We start from the raw sequence: 15,283 nt of genomic DNA, 5'->3' as shown, positions 1-15,283 counted from the left end.
TGCTTTCAGGCTGAGGGAGCTGGCATATGTCCACAGATAGCTTTCCAGGTCATGTGGCCAGCATGACTAAACCACTTCTGCTGCAACGGGACATTGTGCCAGAAACCAGAGCTCAAGGAAACGCCATTTACCTTCCCGCCACAGTGGTACCTATTTATCTACTTGCACTGGCATGCTTTTGAACTGTTAGTTTGGCAGGAGCTGGGACAGAGCAACGGGAGCTCACCCAGTCGCGGGGATTTGAATCGCCAACCTTATGATTGGCAAGCCCAAGAGGCTCAATGGTTTAGACCACAGTGCCACCCGCGTCCCTTGCAGTGCATCTGAATACCAGTTGCTGAAAGCTACAGAAAGGTGGACTGCTCTTGTGTTTGGGTCCTGCTTGCTGGCTTCCCAGAGGCATCTGGTTCGCCACTGTGGGAACAGGATGCTGGTCCAGACGGGCCATTGGCCTGATCCAGCCGGTTCTTATATCCTTTTGTATACATCCATGCACAAGCTCTGTCTCCTAGGTGCTTCCTAATTATTTAGTGCTTTAATCATCAGTTTCCTCTGTGTTTTGCTTAGTGCTCGGCAGTCTTTCCTCTACTTTCTCCCCTCTCTTTACCTCGAGGATTAGGCTGGTCCTTTCCCCTCTTTTCCCGCTTGCGTTTGTGTGTTTTGTGGTGCTGTTTTGCACCTTTAGGTTCTCAGTTCACCATCTTAGCGGAAGTCCGATGTAATCATCAGTTGAAGCTGAATTGAGGGGCAGAGTGACATTACCACATTGATGTGTCATTGGGCTAAGAATAAGACAGTTTTCTATACTTTCCAATAGGGCTCTTGTTCTAAAAATTGCAAGAGTCATTCGCTACTTCATCATCTCATTGACATAACACCCATGTGCTCTAAGGATATTTTGATTACTGTGAACATTAAGAAACACTGATAGGGACAACATTTTTAAAAATCACAGTATTAAGTTTCAGGTGGAGTATTAAGGTTCAGGGGAGACACCTGTCTCTGCCCGCCTAGTAAGCGAAACAGCTCTAGACTGCATTTACTGTCGAAAACATCCAAAGCACATATTTTAAAAAGCCAATGTCACCCTTGTTGACTCAGAGGTCTTGCTTGAGCTGAACAGAGTGTTATGACACAGGAACAAAGTTCATCAGATAAGGCAATTTGTATGATTGTGTGCATATAGTTCTTCTTTGGTCATTCCTGCTATTTAAGGAACTGATCTTTATTTTAGGAGAAGGCATCCTGAGTGCAGTACTTTTCAATTTTGAATCCAAGGGGAACTGCTAAAAAGATATGATTGGAGGAGGATCAGGAAGCTGGCTCCTTCTATCCATGTTTCAGAGGACTTATGGTTATTCCCCAAGTGCAGATATAGCACTGGTGGGGGCTTTTCCCCAGGTCAGGACACTGCCAATACAGTACATAATACATCCACGCCCAACAGGAAATATTATCAATGATTCCTCCTATTCGGTGCTCCAATCTATTTGGTTCCATAAATTTGCATTTTATTTTATTTCTGATTCAACATGCACCTAATTTTAACATATTTAACCCAAATGGGAGAATAAGAAGGAAAGTGGCTGGTTTTTAAATGGCCGACAAAGCTCAACAGTGTCACACATAGTAATGTGTCAAAATTCTTGGATCCGTTCACAGCTGAGCGGCTTCTCGATAAAATTTGCACACTTTGTTGCAAAGCACAGAATATCGCAGCACGCTCACACCTTGTCTGAAAACAAACCTGTTGCTTATAATGACTACCTTCTCCGTGTACTGCATTTCTTTACAACAGGTTTTTGCTGTTTTCCCTAACACTTCAAAAGAGGATTATCTTTTCAATGCAATTTCCCCGTCCAGTTGACCTTTAGGAAAGATGAGCATTTCCAAACAAGCAGGCCCCCAACTGACCTCCTCCATTTGAGACAAGACAAGTCACTTTGTTTAACTCCACTACAGTATTTTATTTTTTTAAAAAAAGCTTTTGTTAAACCATGGCTTAACATTTCAAAGCTAAGGACGTGGGAGTTAATTTTGAAATGTCACCACAAATAATAAACAGATTTAAACCTTCACTGCAAGACCCCTACGTTTGTGGTCTGAGCTGAAGATGAAATAAATGTTTGCAGGGATTCAGACAATTCTGATCCCCATTCCGAATTGCGTTTGTGAAATTATATTGAAATATGCAGCCTCACGTAGACTCCAGCGGACTAGGCTCCAGCTGCCCCTGTTAAATAGGAACAATCCTTAATGCCTGGCAAATGACTCTTCCTATTTTGCCTTTTTGGAGAAGCCTTGTAAAGCAATTATTAGTATGAAATCAGGGCTGGATGTAGCACCAAACTGAGCAAGGTGGCAACTCAGATGACTGATGGTTTGATTTTTAATTTACTAGTGTATTTTTACTGACAGAGAGAAGGTGTGGAAGAGCCAAGGTGTCAAAACAACTTCACTGGCCTAGGTTACCATGCATGATTAGGTTCTCAGCTAGATTGGTAAAGAAAAAGTGATTTATATGCATTGTATATGCAATATAACATTGTGCTACCAGACGGCACTATGGAGCCCCGTTTTTCTCTACCAGCTTTCTCTGTTTAAATTTCCAACGCGTTGAACTGAAACGCTTGTTTGATGTGTCTAGATCCAGCTTTGGTCTAGTCCGGTGTGAGTTGCTAGTGTCATCTTAAGGGTTCAGCTCTATCCTCAGAGCCCTAAGGCTGTGTACACACCATGCATTTAAATCACATATAAAACACACACCCAAAAAAGAATTGTGGGAACTGTCATTTACCCAGCACCCTTAACAAACAACAGCTCCCAGGATTCTTGGGGGAGTGCATTAAATGTGCCTGAAATCACATATAGGGTGATTGCAGCCTAAAAGTTTAATCTCTTAAGTGAGTGCATCTAGATCCGTTGTGGACGTGTGGATAAATGCACAGGAGCACTAAGTATTCAGTACTGTATTCAGCCTCCCATTCCACACATTTTGGTTCCTGAAGAATGCTTTGATGATAACAATGATGGGTTTTCTGGTATAGTCTGGAGAACTGCTACCCTCTTGGCTTTTCTATCAGTAGAAGACTAGCGTGGGGGGGGGCAGATTAGCCTTCCCAATGTGCCCGTATTGCTCCTGCTTCTGGTGTATTCTTGTAACAGGAAATGAAAAATAAATAAATATTCAAGATGGCCCCTCCTTCTACGGTAGCTCATTTGTTATCTATTTCATGTATTCCTTCAACAGCTCAACAACAACCTGCTCTACAAACATTTCTGTTCCAAATTTACTGAAATGAAAGCCTTGCACCCAATGTAGTGCAATGCGGCCGTTCTGTCAGTGCGCGGAATTATACTTGCGCAGTGTGATTTTCTTCCTCCTCCCCTCAAATGTTCCTCATGCACTCCAGCGAACAGATTAGGAAGTGGTTACTTTGCACCAGGACACGGGTGGTGCTGTGGTCTAAACCACTGAGCCTCTTGGGCTTGCCAATCGGAAGGTTGGCGGTTCAAATCCCCACGACTGGGTGAGCTCCCGTTGCTCTGTCCCAGCTCCTGCCAACCTAACAGTTCAAAAGCATGCCAGTGCAAGTAGATAAATAGGTACCGCTCCAGCAGGAAGGTAAATGGCGTTTCTGTGTGCTGCTCTGCTTTCGCCAGAAGCGGGTTAGTCATGCTGGCCACATGACCTGGAAAAAACTGTCTGCGGACAAACGCCGGCTCCCTTGGCCAGTAAAGCAAGATGAGTGCAACAACCTCAGAGTCGTTCGTGACTGGACTTAACTGTCAGGGGTCCTTTATCTTTACCTTTACTTTGCACCACATTGGATCGGAGGTGTCCAGCAGGTTGATCCCGGACTCCTCCATGGTGGAAAAGGATCATCCGGCCGTGCCCCCTTACTCTGTCTATCATTCGCAGCCAGTTGTGAAGATGGAAGACGGACTTATCGTACTTGCCCAAGAAAGTGGCAGAAGTATTTTGTTTTGTCCCTAAAAAAGCTCAACAACTTTGGCTTGCCCTCCCTTAAAGAAATCTCAACAACTTTGGGTCCCCCCCCCAAAAAAAATGGGTAGATCACTGCTAGTCCCCCCTCCTCCGGGAGTAGATCAGTCCCTTGGGAGTTTGACATCCCTGCACTAGATTAAGAAGTTTTGAGTTTTAACCAGCTCCATTTTTAAAACCTGCTCTTAACCCCAGTGATAAGTCTTCTGAATAGGAACTGCATGAATTCTCCGTTATGTACAGCACCTAGCACACATTCGGCACTAAATTGGTATGTTCTAGTCACTGTAATGTTACTGCGGTCTCCAGACAGATGCCAGAGCCTTTGCTAGAATAATTATAACTACAGTCATACCTCATGTTGCGTCTGCTTCAAGTTACATGTTTTCGTGTTGCGTACCGCGGCAACCCAGAAGTACCGGAACAGGTTATTTCTGGGTTTCACCACTCGCGTATGTGCAGAAGCGCTAAATTGCGCCGCACACATGCACAGAAGCAGCGCTTCGGCTTGTGTCAGTTCCATGTTACGGACGGGCCTCCGGAATGGATCCTGTCCGTAACACGAGGTTCCACTGTATGTTCCTTCTGCTCATTGTAGTGGCCTCACTTCCACTATCGTCCACTTATCACCTGCTTGAACTTACAAAAGGTTACCTGTACTCCTGATAATTTACCTGCATTCTGTTATCTTCAAGATTTAATACAGGGGCAGCTCCAGTTCTCTACATAAAGTAACCCCACACCTCATGAATTTAAACTGGGAAGTCCAGTGCCTGTGTTATCGAAGTGTATTCTGAATCACAGATGCAAGAAACATGCTGAAGGTTATCTAAGATGATTGCAATTAAGTGTGAAACTGAAGCCATCTCTACGGGCATCTCTACAGGCGACAAAATGCCTTCAGGACAAGGACAAATATTCCCATGTCATATAAAGTATAAAATAAATCAATGCTGCACCTCATTGAATTAGATGGGTGAAATGCTACTCTCCCAGCTTCGTGCAGGCAGGGAGGAGAGGAAGAGAAAAGAACAAAGAGTTGGGCGCATGCCATTGTGTGAGCTTTAAATTTTATTTGTGCTTGAAAATGGACAAACCGGTAAAATTTCAGCAAATTCAGAAATGGTTCCCATATGCTTTGCGTCAGTGCTTTCATAAATCTCCTTTCATTGTCTCTGTTCAGTATAACTTTATTAGATCGCCTGCCTAATTATTCCTCCGTGTGAGGGTAGGTTTCTCAGCCCTCCAGAGAGTAGCAAGGCATCAAATGATATCTAGCAGCTAGTCCCAGCTGTGCACATTACTAATTCCAGATGTGGTAATAAAATAAGGGTTGACAAGAGTGTGCTGCCCAAGATAAGGGGGAGGGGATGGGGATTGTTTTCAGTCACCCGAGCAACACAGTAAAATGAAGTAAAAATCAATATTTACATTTTAATCTGTGGTTAATTTTAAATATTACAGAATCAACTGGATAGATAATGAAAACCAGTTTGGATGTTCTTTGAAGCCAGTCATACTTTCCCCCCCTCTTTTTTTGGAGCGAAAATTTAAGCAACTATGAGCATAATTTAGTCAAACCATGTTCTACCCCTCCCCTGTATAATGCCACAATCCTGTCCTGTCAGTCCCAGGGCATTTGTGGCCCTGTTTTCAATTTCAGTTGCACTTTCCAGTCACTTCAAGATGCTATTACCTGTGCAAAAAGAATGAAAATGTTTAGAAGGCTGCCCTCAGAGCACCGTTAAGTAAATTGCTTTTTACAGAAGAAAATAATAAACATTTAAAAGAAAACGCTATATCAATGTGCAAATGGTATGCACTGGACTTGAAAATAATAGGAAACAAAAAAATCCAGCACAAAACAAATTTAGATTGATCTCTCCATCCCTAACATTACCTGTTCAGCCCTAAATGGGTTTGATGAGGAAACTTGAATGACAGTCTTTCGCCCACATGATTCTGCCCACCCCAGGTCTTCAGAGGAGGCCCTGTTCCGTATCTCGCCACTGACAGAAATTTGGTTAGGTTAGCACGTATCCAAGAGAGAGCTGCCTCTGTTGTGCTGCCGAGACTCTGGGATACTTTGTCTTTAGAGACTTGGCTGCCCCTATCATTGATGGTTTTTGAAGCCTAATACTTTTTATTGTTTCCATACTTTTGGCCTAGAGATGAGATTCTTATTTTACTCTTGTTCTCCCTGATAAAGTTGGGCTGAATGAATCTGTTTTATTTTTGGGTTTGTGACACTATCGCATGTTTTTACTCAGAATTCTATTTCATTCCGTTTCTGCCTTCATCTGCAAATTGCAGTTTTATTTTTAAAAATGCTTCTCAAAATATTCATTTAAATACATATGTTAATACATACTTGAAGCGTGCACTTCCCCTTATAATACATATCGATATGTTTAAACTTCCAAGGACTACACCGCAACATTCAGATAAATGAAAAATCAGTTTAGTTAGTATGCAACACAAATCTAGCTCTGTTGTTCGATGGGTAAGTTCCAATTCATGCATTAGTCTTTTCAATGGTTTTCCCTGTCACTTTCCTAACTGCAAAATGGAGCAAAACTAAATTTCCTAGTAGGTGTGGTTCTTCTTTGTTCTGTGTGTGGTATGTGTGCATGTTTGAGTGAATGGAAGCCTGCATGGTCTGATTTATCTTGCTGCGAGGTAGCTGTACTTATACGGTCTCTTTCTAATCAAAGGAAGCTATTTATCAGCCTACCTGTCTCTGTTGAGCACTGACTTAAGAGCGAAGCCAGCTGATGCCTGAGGAAGTTCTCCAGCCCTAGGACCCACAGGTAAAGTGGAAATAGTATAATTAATGTAGCATTTTCAATACAATGACATAAAAAAGCTATATGGATGTTGCTTGTATCACCAGTTAACATTAGGGATGGACAAATCACTCTATTTCTGGTTTGTGTCAGTTTCACATGTGTTCATTCACAAATCCATTCTATCCCATTTCCACATTAATCACCATTTAAAAAAAATCCACATGAAAATCCGTATTTTAAAAATGAATTTAAATACTTACTTTATTGGAAAGTAAATATATAATCAATTTCACACATTTCTAAAGGTACTTTACCTTAAAGCATCCATTTTCAAATACATTTTGATATTTCTGAACCATTAACTGTTATCACGGTTAGAGAAGCATGAAATCCATTGGATTGTGTCCAAACTGTGTCTGTGTCTGAGATATGTCAATTAGGTCAGTTTGCTTAAAAATGAAGAAGAAACAACGTTCTCCTCCATCCCTATTAGCACCTTACACAGCAGGCTTTGATTCATATTTTTGACACATGTACACACAGATTTGCATTTTCTAGGGTGAATTTCCAATTTGTGTCCCTTCTCAAACAACAGCACGCACAATTTAGTTTATAATGGTTGACATATATCCATGTAAACTTGTTTTTCGTTCTTCCAAGTTCATAAAGAGAACCAATTCACCGCTGTGAATTCAGTTCCTTCCTTTTATGCAGGTACACTCCGTGTGTTTAGATCGTGTAATTCCACTTAACATATTGGATTATTTCCATTTTCCAATTTTAATAAATATTTCTGCTACTTTTTTTTTAAAGCCATTTTTTCTTGCATTATACCACCTCCTCATTGCCATTTTAGTGTGGTCTGCTTTCTGTCATGAAGAAGCTGGCACTGAATTTTACAGGAAATTCCTTGTGAAGGTGTTGGAATGGAATAATAAAAGAAAATGTGTATTGAGAGATGGGGGGGGGATGTATTTTTCTGCCAAACTTAACTTAAAATTACCCTATGTCAATATATGCCGAGAAATTTAAAAAGGGCTCAAGTTACCACCTTACATTGTTGGAGCAAACAAATCGATGTTTGCTCCCAACGGAGCGCTCTTCTAATTTCCCTCATTTCCCACAAAAAGTGGCTTTTTAGCCTGTTCAGCTGGGGATGTGTCAACACAGATCTGTTGGAAAGGGTCAGATAGATCTATAGCGCATTGTGGTCGTGGCCTCGGGCAGATGGCAGGATACCATTATCATCTTACTCCTTGTCTGCCATTGATTTTTGCTGCTTCTGAGTCCTATTAAATATTGAAGGGTACTCCTGCATTTATTTGGTCGCAAAATAAGAAAGATTTCCCCGTCTCCAGACAGATTGCTGTCTTTTCAGTCCCATACTACCTGCAATCATGCTCTATTTAACATTAGCCGAGTGTGTTTAAAAAACAAGGCCTGCACACCAGATGCCTTTTGCCAAGTGTGTTGACAAGAGGCGACCTGTCTGTGTGCATTTGAGCCTAGTGTCCATATAAATGTCCCAGGTAATGCATGGCTGAGGTTGCTATGGTTATGGCCGAGAAATTATTGGTATGGAGGCCAATTACAATACCATAGTGCACCGAGTCACGTCGCTGGCACCAAGCTGAACACAATGTCCTCAAGATTCCTAGCGGGGCGGTTTTTGTTAGCATACATATCTTCTCTAATTCAACAAAGGTAATATAGTTTGATGCTGATAGAAGAAATCAAGCTTGCCTGTAAACAGAGGTCGAAACACTCATAAATGGAGGCCTGGAATTAAAATGAATCAAGGAGAAACGGCACAATGTTTACTGTACAGTGGTACCTCGGGTTAAGAACTTAATTCGTTCCGGAGGTCCGTTCTTAACCTGAAACTGTTCTTAACCTGAAGCACCACTTTAGCTAATGGGGCCTCCTGCTGCCACCTCGCCGCCGTTGTGCAATTTCTGTTCTCATCCTGGAGTTCTTAACCCGAGGTACTATTTCTGGGGTAGCGGAGTCTGAAACCTGAAGCGTCTGTAACCTGAAGTGTCTGTAACCCGAGGTACCACTGTATGACTAAGGTAATCTTTTCCCACTAGGACTTGAAACGATACAACGATACAACACAGCAAGCACACAGCCTTTCAATGTGGCCTGCTGGGTTTGGAAACATAGAGTTATAGAACTGTGGAGTTGGAAGGGGTCATCGAGTCCAGCCCCCTGCGATGCAGGAATCTCTGCTATATCATACATGACAGGTGGTCATCCAACATCTGCTTAAAAACTTCCAAGGAAGGAGAGTCCACCACCTCTCTTGGGAGTCTGTTCCACTACCGAAAGCATTTACTGTTAGAAAGTTTACTCAGAATCTCCTTTCTTGTATTTTTGCAGTTCTAGGAAAGCAACAAAATAAAACCCTCAAAGGGCTGTGGGTAGGTCTGCCACTTTAAAAAATAAAAAAGCTGGAGGGCTTCTGAACATAGCAGCTCCAATGGATTCCAATTCCCTAAAAAAGAGCTTAAGAACTACCTAGCTTATTGTAGCAGCAGCACCTGAGCTGAGTTTCAGCATAGCAATGTTTGTTGGCCTTGATGCACTGGCACTTCTCTCTGTGCAGCACAATTGTGCTCAACTGCGGTGCCCAGAAAGTGCAATATGAGCTCGAAAAACAAAACTTACCATTCCTTGTCCAAACAAAAATTGAATATTCATTCTGCGTTGCAGTAACACACCAGAAGCAAAGTATTCTCTCTTCAAAAACAAACAAGTCAGCTCTTAATTCACAGTCCCTCTGACCAAAATGTGTCTTTACTAATAGCAGCCAACCTCCACCACTTACATCTATTTGCCCCACTGAACCCCCAAGTACCTTGCTTCCAGGTAAGTGAATATTGGATTGGAACTTGATCAGTTGAAGTTCTCATTGATTAATTTACTACAAATCTAAAGTAAATGTAATGCAAATTCTTAAAAACAACAGCAGCAACAACAAACTTGAATCACACATTAATACTCTATACTAAAATTCTGAATCGACAAATATTGGTCTTTTCTACGTTATACTGTTTGGCTTCCTGCTGCACTATTTTTCTGATTCTTTTGAAATATATTTCACTCTATTCTCACATAGCCTCCGAATATAGATTACTTACCTTAGAATTTGTTCAGAATAAATTGCTAGAGCGTACATGACAGATGCGACAGTGAAGCTGCTTGTAATTAAATGATACCCAAACTCTGTCATACATAAAATGACAATATTACTAGCAGGACAAATACAACCCCCTTTAATTAATCTGGATGATATCACTGGCTCAATGCCAACTTTTAATTGCTGCACATTAGCTCGAATATTCAGGACAACTGAAGAACACTTTACCAACACATCAGCACGCATGCAGAAAATCAAGAATGGTCAAAGTCAGTTCATTACACTTCCTGATTTAGGACTTTGTGCATTAATGAAAAGAAACCACAGAATGGTGGAGTTGGAAGGGACAACCTCCAGGTTTCTATAGTCCTTGTCAATAGCAGCATGTGTGGTTGGGTGAAGCTGCAGAGCCACCTTTCCAACTCCAGTGTTGCTGCTTATCTGGACACAGCTGGGGCAGACAGAGGGAAGCTCAGGGCTATATAGGAATTCCCCAAGACAGAAAATGCTCTCTAACATGACCTTCTGAAGAAGGTGGAACTGCCAAGAGGTCCTAGTCTGCTGATTTTAACACCCAAGAAGATCTGCATGGAAGGAGGCAGCCATATGCCTGGCACATCTGTGGGTATGATTGTAAATCCAGTCCAAGTCCAGTTTAAAGAGAGACATCAGAAGGGAGGGAAGGGACTTGGGATGTTGATCTGGGCAGCAAACTGAGCAGCACACAGTTATTCCAGCTATGGTGAGATGTACTGTATTTCTATTTTAATTACAGCCATTACAGTCATACCTCAGGTTACAGATGCTTCAGGTTGCACACCGCGCTGAACCCAGAAGTACTGGAACGGGTTACTTCCGGGTTTCAGCGCTCGCGCCTGCTCAAAAACACTAAATCGCGCTTTGCACATGCGCAGAAGCACCGAATCGCGACCCGCGCGTGTGCAGATGCGGCGCTGAGGGTTGCGAACGTGCCTCCCGCACGGATCACATTCACAACCCAAGCATCTACTGTATTTCTAAACGTATATCTGCACATATAAATTAGCATGCTCTCCATGTCCTCTTTGGACCTTTTTTTTTAAAAAAAAAAGTATTTTCTTTCATTTTGGCAATGGATAAGGAGCCACCCTACAGCAGCATCAGCTTTCGAAGGGTTAATGGCATGCAGCATCATTAGCATGTCTTTTATAAATGCTTGGAGTCAAGTGTTTGAAATGGATCCCAAGGACAATAGGAAGAGAGCCCACATGTTCAAGGGTTTCATGTCGTGTCTAAGAGAAGAGAAGGGAATGTCTTCTAAAAACACCGCTTCATTGTAATGTTAATGAGCATTGCTGGTGAATTTATTTCTCCTGCCTTTGGGCAAGCTCTCCTACAGTACATTTCATAGCCTATGCAATATTCAGCCTCGCTAACTCGTATTGAATTTTTTGGAACTCCAAGGGTTTCTATTAAAAAGGGGTTTTATTGACTCAAGCGCAGCATTAGCTGCATAAATAATTTTACATACACATAAAAATCACTGTCATAACTTTATCGCTATGCTTTCATTTGAACACTTGCAGTACTATATGATTTCATTCGGGGTTGGTTTGTTTATTATTATTTTTAAAGAAAGATGGGTTGGAATTCCATATATGGCTCTGTTGATAGAACTGCGCACTGTTCTTATGGCCGACAGCATTTCACTTCAAAATGGAACACACGGTATACATAAAATTACAAAGAAAATGCCCACCAACATTTACCAGATGAAAACGGGGACCGATTTGTGCACTTGTCACGTCCCTCTCCACCTCTTCAATGTTGCTGAAAACAATGCTACACGTTGGACTTGTTTACCCTCTCCTGCCTCGGTTTCAGAAGCAAAGCGTATTAGTGTATATTTCCCCCCTCACATATAATTTCTCCATCAACATTTGTTTCACGTATGCAGATATCATCTAGTTCCTGGGAACTAGAACTGGGAAGGACGCTGTTGCACTCAGGTGCTTTTTGCAAGTGGCTCTCAGTTAGTCACTGTGAGAACAGGTTGCTGGAGCAGATGAGCCTTTGCCCTGATCCAGCAGAGCTCCTATATTCCTATATTCTCATGTATATGCAGTAGGAATAGGGAGGGCATTTGATTCAGTTCACGTTTAAAGGTGAACCTACCTAATTTACACTTTTTGAAACAGTATGCAAAGGAAAACACAGCCATCCCTCAAAATTCACACCTCTCTGAATTGGACTGCAATCCTCCGTCCAAGTATTGTGTAAAAAATGCATATTCTAGGGTAAAGTGTATATAAAAATGCATATATTAGTGGAAATAATATACAGAAGTGGATTATATTAGGCAGGCACAGGCCAACTCGGCCCTCCAGATGTTTTGGGACTACAGTTCCCATCATCCCTTACATTGGTTCTGTTAGCTAGGGATGATGGGAGTTGTAGTCCCAAAACATCTGGAGGGCCGAGTTGGCCTTTGCCTGATATTAGGTTTTCCTCCTCTCAGAAATACATTTAACTATCCAATAACCAAAATGCTTTTTCTCTAAAATAAAAGAACAAATTATTTCAGAAAAAAAGACTGCCCAGTTGAGCCAGGGCACAGCAGAACATGTCCTAGAAATGTGAAGCAATAAGCTCTGCTCATGGACAGAGTACATCACACCAGACTAACCATAACCAGACTCTTTTGTCTGAGATTAGAGCAGATACCTTACAGGTTTGGGGAAGGATGTGGAATCAGTCAGTTCCAACGAAGCATATAAAAAACTCATGCCCAACATCCCTTTCCAAAGCAAAATACAGATGTGTATTAGAAAACAGGGGTGCTCTGAGGCATTTGACTTTCCCTTGCTATACTTGCCATAAGTTCAGGGCCTGGTTGTCCATTCAGGAGCAAATACTCTATCTTGTCCATCCATTCCACGAATATCCTTTTCCGGAGATGGAGCACGCATTTGAAGAGCAGTCTCGCTATAGCTATGACAATGCAACTTTAAAAAACCTGGCCAAATGAATCAAACCGGGGTGTTTTTTTTCCTGCCATGCTTACAGTATGGAATTAGATTAAAAGGAGGATGCTGTTTAATTAAATTTCAGGCACCCCCCACCAAGAGAGGCTTACGCTTGGTTGCCTGGCATTTTGTAAGCAGTAACACACAACAGGGAGTAGAACTGGGATGCCTTGTATCTCTCACAAAGCACCAGCAACGCACGCAGGAAGATGAGGCAGGTAGCTTACAGGCTGTTGCCCTGCTGTGAAATAAGAAAAATTAAGCCAAACATCAGCAGGAAAATTATATGACAGGCAAACAACAGCACACGTACACACACCCAAAAGTTTGAATTTTGTGTTAAGCGAAAACTTTTACAATATTCTTTCAGCTTTTCAGTAGCTTATTGAAAAACTACTTATGCAGCCTGATCCTACTTGCATTTTCTTGAAAGTAAATGGGACTGTATGCCTATGCAAGCAAAACACTTATTTGTTTCTTTCAGTTATTTCTAGCTTGCTCATCTATCCTAAAGTGTTGTCAAGGCAGCTTACAAATAAATAACAACTGCAACTCATAAAGACTGCTTCCCGTGATTCTGACAGTGTTGACCATTGCGGCCCAGTGAAAGGGCTGAGGGAGGGAGACATTAGCGTAAGCAGTCAACCAGTGTCAGGACTGGCCTCAGCCACCCCTGGAGGCTGGTGGGATTGCCCGCCAAATTTCAAGTTTAATTGGAAACCTGGAAGTGGGGAGTGATGCTCCATCAACAGACATGGCTGGAGTAATCTTACATTAGGTCCACTTGTGGGACATGAGTGCTGGCTGTGCAGGTACCTAGGCCAGTTGAGAGGGGGCCGGCTCCTGTGGCAGAAAAAGACATTGGGTTGTATCCTTAGTCTTAGCCTGGGAGGTAGATGTCCCACGCCCCCAGTGCAGGTTAAAACTCAGGGTATCCCAGTAAAGCGGTCCAAGGATAGGATTGTGTCCAAAATCCCAGATTGGGGGGAGTGGGCTGATTGGCCATAGAACATTATGGTGATTTCCTCATTAGATTTGCATCAATGGTGATATCCATTTGCCAGGATCAGCCCGGATGGAGATATCAGCCAGCAATCAGGTCATGTACCCAATGCCTATGGCAAAATCTAACTTACATCTTTAATCAATAAAGTTGTGGCCATTTTGACCCCAAGCTGGTGCCATGTCTTTCTTAGTGCATACACCCTGTCAACCCCCTCCCTCGGTAGCCACTGGCCCTCTATGCTGTGGCCCACAAAGTACAGAATATAAGTAAGAATGAACAATAGCATAGTCACCTAAGAGACTTCAGTCACTATACTAATGTAAATATAAAAACCACATCCAAATTAAAGCAGCACATGGACTGCTAAAGAGCAAGTTCTCTCTTGAAAGCCCAACATAGTCTAAGAAGGGCAGAGCAGAAGAGAGTGGAATTGGACCATACTCTTGAAACAGGGATCAATCTCTTGCAGGCCTTTGCAACTCACCACTCACCAAACCAAGTGCAGTCAGCCATTTGCAAATAAGAGCTCCCCAGGGACTCAATAAACGTCCTGTTTTCATTTGTAGGGTCTGCCTGGGATTGGAAAACAAAAGAACTAGCAAGCACCTGGTAGACCATAATAAATGGTGAGTGTCCTGCCTTCAGCTTGGTCAGCCAGCAACTGTTGAGGCCTGACGCTTAGCAGCCCACTGCCATGAAGCTCCCCAGATGAGTCCATGAAGGGGAGACTCCAGAAAAAGCAGTTTGGAGGAGTGAAAGGGTCGCAAGATTTTTGCTATATATTAGAGTTGACCGTCTGATGTTTTTGGGCGATAGCTCCCATCTCATCCCTGACCATTCACCATATTGGCTAGGGATGATAGGCATTGGAGTCCAACAACATCTGGAGAGCCATAGGTCATCCCTCCTGCTCTATGGACTATGTACTGTGATTGAAAGCTTGGATAGTGAATGGGGTGGCAGGTAATATTTTAGGAGAGTGCCGCTACCCCTCATTACCCTTGGAGTTATCCTGAGCTGATTGCAGTTTGAGTGTCCCTCATAAAAATACACACTATAAGAGGAGAAGATTGACATGACTCTGGAGGGCAGCCAATTCCTTGGAGCAATTGGTGGGTGTTTCCATGTACTTCATACAGTTTGTTGTTGTGTACTCCAAAATAAATTGCTCCTGCGAATGGTTTTCTTTCTCAGATCTGACAGTTGAGCGCTCAAGAAAGTTTAGCTGCTCCCAAGTGTCAGGAGGACTAAATTTGGAAATAGAAATCCATAACGCGGCACCACAATTATTCATGCTCGGCTGTCTCTTGGCTTCAGAACTCATTAAAATGGGAA

The 15,283-nt window shown here is 42.4% G+C and overlaps 1 protein-coding gene across 1 annotated transcript in view; it reads right to left on the bottom strand.

Moving 5' to 3' along the window:
* The window catches only part of LYPD6 (LY6/PLAUR domain containing 6), a 680,840-nt gene that overhangs the window by 431,141 nt on the left and 234,416 nt on the right, over positions 1-15,283 (bottom strand). The gene's annotated exons all lie outside the window — the stretch shown is intronic.

The sequence above is a fragment of the Podarcis vaucheri genome, assembly GCF_965113315.1.
Source record: "Podarcis vaucheri genome assembly, chromosome: 1".
Lineage (NCBI taxonomy): Eukaryota > Metazoa > Chordata > Lepidosauria > Squamata > Lacertidae > Podarcis > Podarcis vaucheri.
Note: the sequence above shows the minus strand (reverse complement) of the source record. Positions and strands in the feature narration are given on the sequence as shown.